Genomic DNA, 9,405 nt, shown 5'->3' on the forward strand with positions numbered 1-9,405 from the left:
AAGAAAAAGGTGTGTTGTGAAATAGTTTTTGTGCAGTTGAGGATATGGTACTTAACAAGGCTGTTTCTTAAAAAGAAATAGATGTGAACAAGGTTTTTTAAAGGCTAGAAATGAAAACGAAAACTTGTTTCTTTTCCATCTTCACAACCTTTTTGTAACAGTATGTTATGGGACTAATTACGTGAGTAGTCAAAGCCATTTATTGACTCATACTGAGTTCTGCTTAAACAGTATATGTTGGAATCCATCGCTACAAAATAGTTCAAAACAAAGAGAAGACTTGTGCCATGGGATTGTGCCATGGTGGTCTCTAGCCTTGCATTATGCTGAGCACCCCAACATTTATTTTGTGCTGAGATGGTTTCACTTTAAAAACTGAAAGTCTTGGTCACACACACACACACACACACACCCCACTGGCAGATGGCACAGATGTGTCTCCCATAACCCCTGCCCTCTATGTTTAGGACCACAGCTCAGATTTGCTTTCACTGCAGTAGGACTCATGGGAATGGAAGCATTTTCTGGGCCGGTGGGAGAATTACATCAACTGGACACTGCCTCCCTCCAGTCTGAATCAATTTAATTTTGCCACTGCTTCACAATTCATCCCACTTATGAAGAAATTACTAACCCTGAAATCCCAAAAGGTTTGTTTATGGATTTTTCAGTGGCACGGTTCTCGGCCGGCTTTTCTCCACTGAGGATGTTGATGCCTTCAGCTATTATTCCGTCAAAGGAGCATTAGGGAGGCATTAAAACGGACAGGAAACACAGGGGGGAATCTCTTGCGTAACGACGAGGGTGTTGGCTTTCCCCATTTCTCCTGGAAACTGGATTTATTGCTGGGCACAAAACCACAGCTCACAAAGGAAGAGGACTGTTGACGCATGAATGTGCATTGAAAGTCCAGTCACCTAAACAAACAGTGCTCTCGGAAGAAGAGCCCTCTTGACGTCACAGCGCGAGGAAATTACTCATCCTTTATTTTGCAGAAATTAGGCTTCGCTGATATTTTCTCCCCTTCCCTCCAAGAGCTTTCCCAATAGGACTCTGGGTAGGGCCATGTACAGTAGGTCAGCGTTATCTATGCTTATTTGTTCTGTTCAAATATGAACTGGGAAGGCAGGAACACCACCTGGTTGCAGCTCATAGGGGTTAATATTTTCGTAGCTGCAGCCACACCAATCGCATCCTGATTATTCAATCTCACCAGCAGCATCAGCCTTCAGAGCAAAGAGAAAGGAGTTTCATGAAAGCAGAAAGGATGGGTGGAACTGGAAACAGACATCCTTTATCTTTCCCAGTGAAGCAACTTCCTTTCAGCTATTTGTCAGGCCTCAGAAGTGTTTTCTCTGGTACATGCCCTCCAACATTTCTCTGATGAAAATAGGGATGTCTGATTCATTCATAAATATACCCCACCTTCCGACTGGGTTGCACCAGCTGCTCTCGGCAGCTTCCAACATATATAAAAACATAGCAAAACATTAAGCATTGGAAAACTTCCCTCTATGGGGCTGCCTTCAGATGTCTTCTAATGGATGTATAGTTACTTATCTCCTTGACTCAGGGGTCTCATAACTCCATACCTGTCAACATTTCACCAATGAAAATAGGGATGTCCTAAGGGAAAGACGCAGGTGGCGCTGTGGGTTAAACCACAGAGCCTAGGACTTGCCAATCAGAAGGTCGGCGGTTCGAATCCCCGCAACGGGATGAGCTCCTGTTGCTCGGTCCCAGCTCCTGCCAACCTAGCAGTTCGAAAGCATGTCAAAGTGCAAGTAGATAAATAGGTACCGCTCCGGTGGGAAGGTAAATGGCGTTTCCATGCACTGCTCTGGTTTGCCAGAAGCGGCTTAGTCATGCTGGCCACATTACCCGGAAGCTGTACGCCGGCTCCCTCGGCCAATAAAGCAAGATGAGCGCCGCAACCCCAGAGTCGGTCATGACTGGACCTAACGGTCAGGGGTCCCTTTACCTTTACTTAAGGGAAAGACAGACATTCCAGGATCAAATCAGAAACTGGGATGGCTTCTGTAAATCCGGGACTGTCCCTGCAAAATAGGGACACTTGGGAGGGTCTGCTGCTCAGTGGCAGAGCTTCTGCTTTGCATGCAGAATGTCCCAAGTTAAGTCTCTGGCATCTCCAGGTAGAGAGAGCCTCTTGTCCAAAAAGCCAGAGAGCCACTGAGCAAGATGGACCAGGGTTCTGACTCAGTATAAAGCAGCCTCCTGTGTTCTTGTTATTTTTCATACAGTTGTCCTACTCATGATTACTTTGTGGCAAGATCAGGTCAAGAGTTTTTGAGCCAAGTACTGGGTCTTCCTAATAAAGAGTCTTTTATGAAGGTGGATGACTGTACTGGTATATTGCAGCTCTAGGTAAACATGGGAACAGAGTGCTTAAGAACATTATGATTATTGCTGTTTATTATGTCTATTCATCTGTCTCCTTGCAAGAAGTGTCCCAAAGCAACTTACAAATGGGTAAGATGCAGCTTACATGAAAGGAACTAATACTACAGCCCAGGAGTCATTTTGGACTCACAGCTGTCCATGGAGGTGCAGGTCATTGGGGTGGGAGCTAACCCCATTGCGCGGATTCGAACCACCGACCTTCTGATCAGCAATCCCGAAAGGCTCAGTGGTTTAAACCACAGCGCTACCCGTGTCCCTTTCACTGCCTGACATCAGGCAGGCCTGCTATAAAAACACAGTGGTGCCCCGCAAGACGAACGCCTCGCAAGATGGAAAACCTGCTAGACGAAATGGTTTTCCATTTTGGAGGTGCTTCGCGAAACGAATTTCCCTATGGGCTTGCTTCGCAAGAAAAAATGTCTTGCGAGTTCCTGCGGGTTTCCCCCCCTTTTCCTAAGCCGCTAAGCCGCTTATCAGCTGATCCGCTGATAAGCCGCTTAACAGCTGATCGCTAAAAGCCGCTAAACCGCTAATAGCGCTAATCCGCTAAGCTGTCAATGGGCTTGCTTCACAAGACGAAAAGACTGCTATACGAAGAGCCTCACGGAACGGATTAATTTCGTCTTGCAAGGCACCACTGCATCTTGTGCTGCAGGCCTGTGTTTAGAACCCTGCTTTACAGAACTTTATAGAACACTGTTGGGTTACCAGGACCCCTGTGCAACCTGAATTCAGTAGCATACCCTCCAACATCCCACTGATCAAAATTAGGACACTAATTTTTTTGTTCCTGAACTCTCACAGAAGCTAGCTGATGAGACACAAAAATGAGAGTCTTTTGGTCCAGCGCTCTGCTGCGAGGCAGCTGACTTGCGCTAGAGTGCCAGATCAAAAAATGGGACATTCCAAGATCTGGTCAGAAACTGGGATGGGTTCTGTAATTCTGGGATGTCCTGCTCAAATCAGGACGCTTGAGGGGTATGCAGTAGTCAGGGTTGAACAAACAGTGCAATGAAAAGTAGATCAGTTCTCCCTGGAAGACGTGGTTAGGATGGAATCGTTACTGCTAACACTTTAGAAACTGGCCTCTCTTAAAAAAAATAATAATGAAAGAAAGCAAACTTCTATAGGCCACCCAAGTTTGGGAAAGTACAAAGTGGAGACAATGTGAGGTTTTCAGGGTTGTGTGCTTTTTAACAATTAAAAAACACAATTGCTTCATTTGAAAAAGCAAAATGAACCTGGGAGGGAATTTCTGGAAAATGGTTTCTGCCCTAAATAAAAAGACACACTAACACAATAATTAAAGAAAGATGATGGCGGTCAGGCGCCAGGAGCCAAGTGAAGAGACGTTCCAATTTACAGCAGCTCTTGGCCGAGGAACCTTCTCAGGCTCCAGGTTTTCTACTTTTGTTTTCTTGTTCAGTCTGAATCATACACTCTGCCTTACCCTTTCCCACTGATTGCCACACTTGTTTGCTTACGTCATTTAATGCAGAAACACAAGTAAACATCCTTTGCAAGGCTGGGAAGTGCCTACAACCTAAAAGAAACTGAGTTAAGATGAATTTGCATGAACAATGATTTTGCCCACTGTGAAATAATAATTGTGTTCCTATAACCTCCCTCTCCTGCAGCTTGGAAAAACTGCACCAGCTCATAAGGGACTAAACTGAATATTGGGGTCCCACCAGAACCATGTTTTATTAAGGCCTTATTCTGCAACATGTTCTATCTATACAGTGGTACCTCGGGAACTTAATTTGTTCCGGAGGTCCGTTCTTAACCTGAAACTGTTCTTAACCTGAAGCACCACTTTAGCTAATGGGGCCTCACGCTGGCGCCACGCGATTTCTGTTCTCATCCTGAAGCAAAGTTCTTAACCTGAAGCACTATTTCTGGGTTAACAGAGTCTGTAACCTGAAGCGTATGTAACCTGAAGGGTATGTAACCCGAGGTACCATTGTACTTCCTTTTGTGCTGTGTTTTCCAGGCATAGGCCCACACTTTAAAGCTCCCTGTCTGAGCAGGATTTTGTTTAGTTTTGTCCTGGTGCTTTCCCTATACAGTGGTACCTCGGGTTAAGAACTTAATCCGTTCTGGAGGTCCGTTCTTAACCTGAAACTGTTCTTAACCTGAGGTACAACTTTAGCTAATGGAGCCTCCCACTGCGCCGCCACTGCATGATTTCTGTTCTCATCCTGAAGCAAAGTTTTTAACCTGAGGTACTATTTCTGGGTTAGCAGAGTCTGTAACCTGGAGCGTCTGTAAGCCAAGGTACCACTGTATATATTCCCTACACTTAGAGAAATGTCATGTCATGTATAAGATATAGAAGCTTCCCAAGGAAAGTTTTTACACATCTAGTTTTTTCTTTTTGTGGGGGAATCATTCAGATACGCAGCCTCCTGCCCTCTCAACATGCTGCTGCCAGAAATGGTTCTATACTCCAGAAATGTCTTACCACTCAAGTTGCTCCATGGGTAGCCTGGCTTTGTTGAACTGCTCTTTAGTGACCCCAGAGCTCTCCTGCTTGGGAGACTTTTGCCAGCGTCAGCTGCACTTATTTCAGTCCAATACACTTGGGTCTAGACTGATTTGGCATTGATGCAATTTGGCTCTGTCTCAACATCTCCTGTCTCCTTTTATTTACACACCTGCCAGCTCAGAGCATCTTCCTTCTCTTCTGCGTTGTTTTTTTAATGAGGCAAGTGTTGTTCACACTCTTGCACCATTGATTGAGCCCCCCCCCCCCGTCTTGCCCCTTGTGCAGTCTGATCTCACATGAGAGAAAGCATCTTGGTCACCATCCAAGATGAGCATGGGAACAGGCTGATTCACTTGTAATACCCTGCTCTGGGGGCAAGGATCACTGCCATAGCCATCTCCAGGAACAAAGTGGCTGCGTTTGGATGTCACAATAAAACATTATGAGTTTGTGGGATGCGAGACACCCTAAATTCCTGGGTCCAATAAAAGTTAGAATTAATCAAAGTTTGTGGAGTTAAACTGTGCCAAACTGCTTGTGTTAAAAATACAGGCCAGGCCAACCTGTTGATCCATTGCTGAGTGTGGATCATTAGGGGAACACGGGTGGCGCTGTGGTCTAAACCACTGAGCCTCTTGGGTTTGCTGATCAGAAGGTTGGCAGTTCGAATCCCCGCAAGAGGGTGAGCTCCCGTTGCTCTGTCCCAGCTCCTGCCAACCTAGCAGTTCGAAAGCACACCAGTGCAAGTAGATAAATAGGTACCACTGCGACAGGAATGTAAATGCTGTTTCCGTGCGCTCTGGTTTCTGTCATGGTGTTCTGTTGCACCAGAATTGCTGAACATCTATTTCGCCTGCTATGAGGCAAAGAGAACAGATATCTCAGTTCCTGTCTGCCAGCCTACAAACTCACAGCCACTTGTTTTATATGACCATCAAGTGAAAGCTGCATTGCAGGCAGTGAACCCCAGCAAAGCTGCTGGTCCAGATGGGGTGCTGTGAATAGTGGTAAAATTTTGTGCCAATCAATTAGCAGGGGTCTTGATGAGGATTTTTAACATCTCTCTGCAAACCACTTGTGTTCCATCATGTTTGAAAGCAGCCACCATTATCCCAGTCCCAAAGAAAACAGCAATTAACTGCCTAAATGACCATAGACCCGTTGCATTAACACCTGTAGTGATGAAATGCTTTGATAGATTGATCCTTCAACACCTCAGAACATGTTTTCCACCGGACTTTGATAAACCCCAGTTCACCTATAGGAAAAATAGGTCAGCAGATGATTCCATTGCTATAGCTTCTCACCTTGCAGTGAGTCATCTGGAGAGACTAGGGAACTATGTCAGAATGCTGTTTACTGATTATAGCTCAGCTTTCAATACCATCCTTCCAGACATTCTCATCAGAAAGTTAAGGGACCTGGACCTTTCCTCTAACATGTGATTGGATCAAAGAATTTCTGAGATATCGGACACAAATAGTGAGAACTGGGCCTGTTACATCTACCTCCCTGAAGCTCAGCACTGGCACTCCACAGGGATGCATGCTAAGTCCATATCTGTATTCGTTGTATACATATGATTGCATTTCATCTGACCCAACTACTGCAATTATTAAGTTTGCTGATGACACCACCATAATGGGTTTAATTACAGGCGGAGACGAATCTGCGTACGGGGGGGGGGGAGGTTCAAAAGGTATCCACATGGTGCTCTGAGAACAATCTACACCTAAACATTGGCAAGACAAAGGAGATGGTGTTGGACTTTCGGAGGAAGAGAGGGGAGCTAGCCCTGTTGTATATCGGGGGGGGGGGCTGTGTGGAGAGAGTCTCTTCCTTTAAATTCCTGGGAGTCCATCTTAGTGAAGACCTTACTTAGAAGGTCAATACAGCCCAGGTGGTTAGGAAGGCCCAACAGACACTTCATTTCCTTAGGGTCTTGCGAAAGAACAATGTTAGACAGCAACTGATGATTTCCTTCTATCGGTCCACAATAGAAAGTGTTCTCTCATACTGTATTACGGTGTGACAGCCATGGACAAAAAGTCCCTACATCGGGTGGTGAAGACAGCACATGATATCATGGGGTGTCACCTGAGTCCGCTAGATGTTATTGCAAGAGACTGTTGCCTCACATGAGCGAGGGACATTCTCAGGGTTGACTCACACCCTGGCCAGCACCTTTTTAATCTCCTGCCTGATTAGAAGTATGATAAGCTGCACCAACAGGTTAAAGAACAGTTTCTACCCGTGGGCCGTGAGGCTGCTGAATGGAAGACAGCAACATTGCAGCTGACGTTCGGTGTTGGTGGTTGTACAACAGCACACAGAGTGTAACAAGGACTGAGAGATTGGGGGGGGGGGGGCTCATTTAATCTCACTTCAAACAAGTGGTACTGTGACAATGGAGTATTTCTATTAGTCATGCTGGCCATGTGACCGGGAAAGCTGTCTGCAGACAAATGCTGGCTCCTTTGGTCTGAAAGCGAGATGAGCATCGCATCTCCATCGCCGCCTTTGACTTGACATAACTGTCCAGGGTCCTTTACCTTTTACCTATGCGATTAACAAAGCAATTACTCTGTGCCAGATAGCAGAGAGGTGTGAGTCCCGTCTTTCTCTAGATAGGTAGTTAGGTAAAGGTTAGGTCCAGTCGTGGATGACTCTGGGGTTGTGCGCTCATCTCGCTCTATAGGCCGAGGGAGCCGGCGTTTGTCCGCAAACAGCTTCTGGGTCATGTGGCCAGCATGACTAAGCCGCTTCTGGCAAACCGAAGCAGCGCACAAAAACGCTGTTTACCTTCCCGCCGGAGCGGTACCTATTTATCTACTTGCACTTGACGTGCTTTTGAACTGCTAGGTGGGCAGGAGCTGGAACGGAGCAACAGGAGCTCACCCTGTCGCAGGGATTCGAACCACCAACCTTCTGATCAGCAAGTCCTAGGCTCTGTGGTTTAGACCACAGCACCACCCGCGCCCAGATAGGTAGTCAGAAGGGGACAAAAGGCCAGAGTTTTTGGGATAACAGTTGGAAGTGATGTACTGGCAAAACCTGTAGCAGGCTGTAAAATAAGAGACAGAGAGCATGGCTGATTTCTGTTTTGGATCCAAGGCAGCAGCACCTATGGGAGAATCAAGAGACGCTCTTGGAGTGGAATGCTAGGAACCTCTCTGTTATAGACTCAGGTTGTATATATGTGTAAATAAACCATATATGATAAAGGCATCACAATCTCCACTGTGCCTCATGCCCAAGAGGAAACATGAACCCCAGGTAAGCGTCTGGAATCCCCGGAATGTCACAGTGATGTGGATATTGGGGTGATGTGTAACAATAGTTTATCGCTGGGCAGCATTTATAACCACCAGCACCTAGAAGATACTTGCCTGCCACCAGTGTCAAAGCAAGATTCAGTTGTCAATCTGGATGGCTTCTGTATGTGGAATTTGGGGAGCGAATACCATCTCGTCCTTTGGCCAGCAAATTGTATTGAATGAGCCCTGGTTCCAGCTATGAAAAGGCAAACCAAGCATATCTTCCAGGGAAACACAGCTGGCATGAAATGACACAGGTGGCATGTTCTGGTCAGGGCAGATGAATGAAGGACAGCTATATTTCATTAACTGGAAGAGATGTCCACGGTGTATTTGGCAAACGCTGCAGCACTCAGTGCAATAGATGCACAGCATTTAGGTCAAACCAAGATAAGTCAAAGGGCTTCTAAGGCCAAAGGGATTTGATGTGACCATGTTTTATTGCTTCCCTTAAAAATCATAGGGTGGTCATGAGAGGCCATCAAGAGGCAATTCTACTTCCACCACAATGATCATTTTGGATTAGCTGTCGCTGCAAAATCTGATGCTACTTTTAACAACATTTGTATGTTTTCATTTCTTCCCTACTCATATACATTACACCTTGCCCTCTTCTCCATTATATATATTCCTTCAGTGGGACACCGCCCTCCCCAGTGCTGTATTTTGAGATTAGTGAGTGAGTTCCTGCTCCAATTTCCATCTTTTAATGCTGCTTTTGCCGTTTATTAGCACAGCCTTCTCAGTGGTGACCCCATGTGGGAGGCATCACTGCCTGCCTTTGGGAAACACACATAAACTTACCCATGCCATCCAGCCTCTGAGGCAGTTGCTCAAAAAAGTGTGAAATGTAGAATAAAAAAAAATCACAAGCAAATTACGGAATAGTAGAATCCTATGCACTTTTTTACTTAGGTAGATCTCACTAAGATCAGTGGGCCATGCTGGTAAGCATATTTGAGATTGCAACCTAGGTTGCTCAGTCAATAAAATTAAAGGGTTGCTAGCCCTGTTCAGAGTACACCCATTAAAATTAACTAAAATGATGGAACTTGGGCCAATGGAGTTTAATGGGTCTACTCTGAGTACAATGTAGATGGATACAACCCAAAGATCCATTTCTTTGCATTAGAGTCAAGAATATTCACTACATCGTGTAGAGGCGGTGTCCATAACTTT

This window comes from Podarcis erhardii, assembly GCF_964252035.2.
Source record: "Podarcis erhardii genome assembly, chromosome: 14".
In the NCBI taxonomy this organism is placed as follows: Eukaryota; Metazoa; Chordata; class Lepidosauria; order Squamata; family Lacertidae; genus Podarcis; species Podarcis erhardii.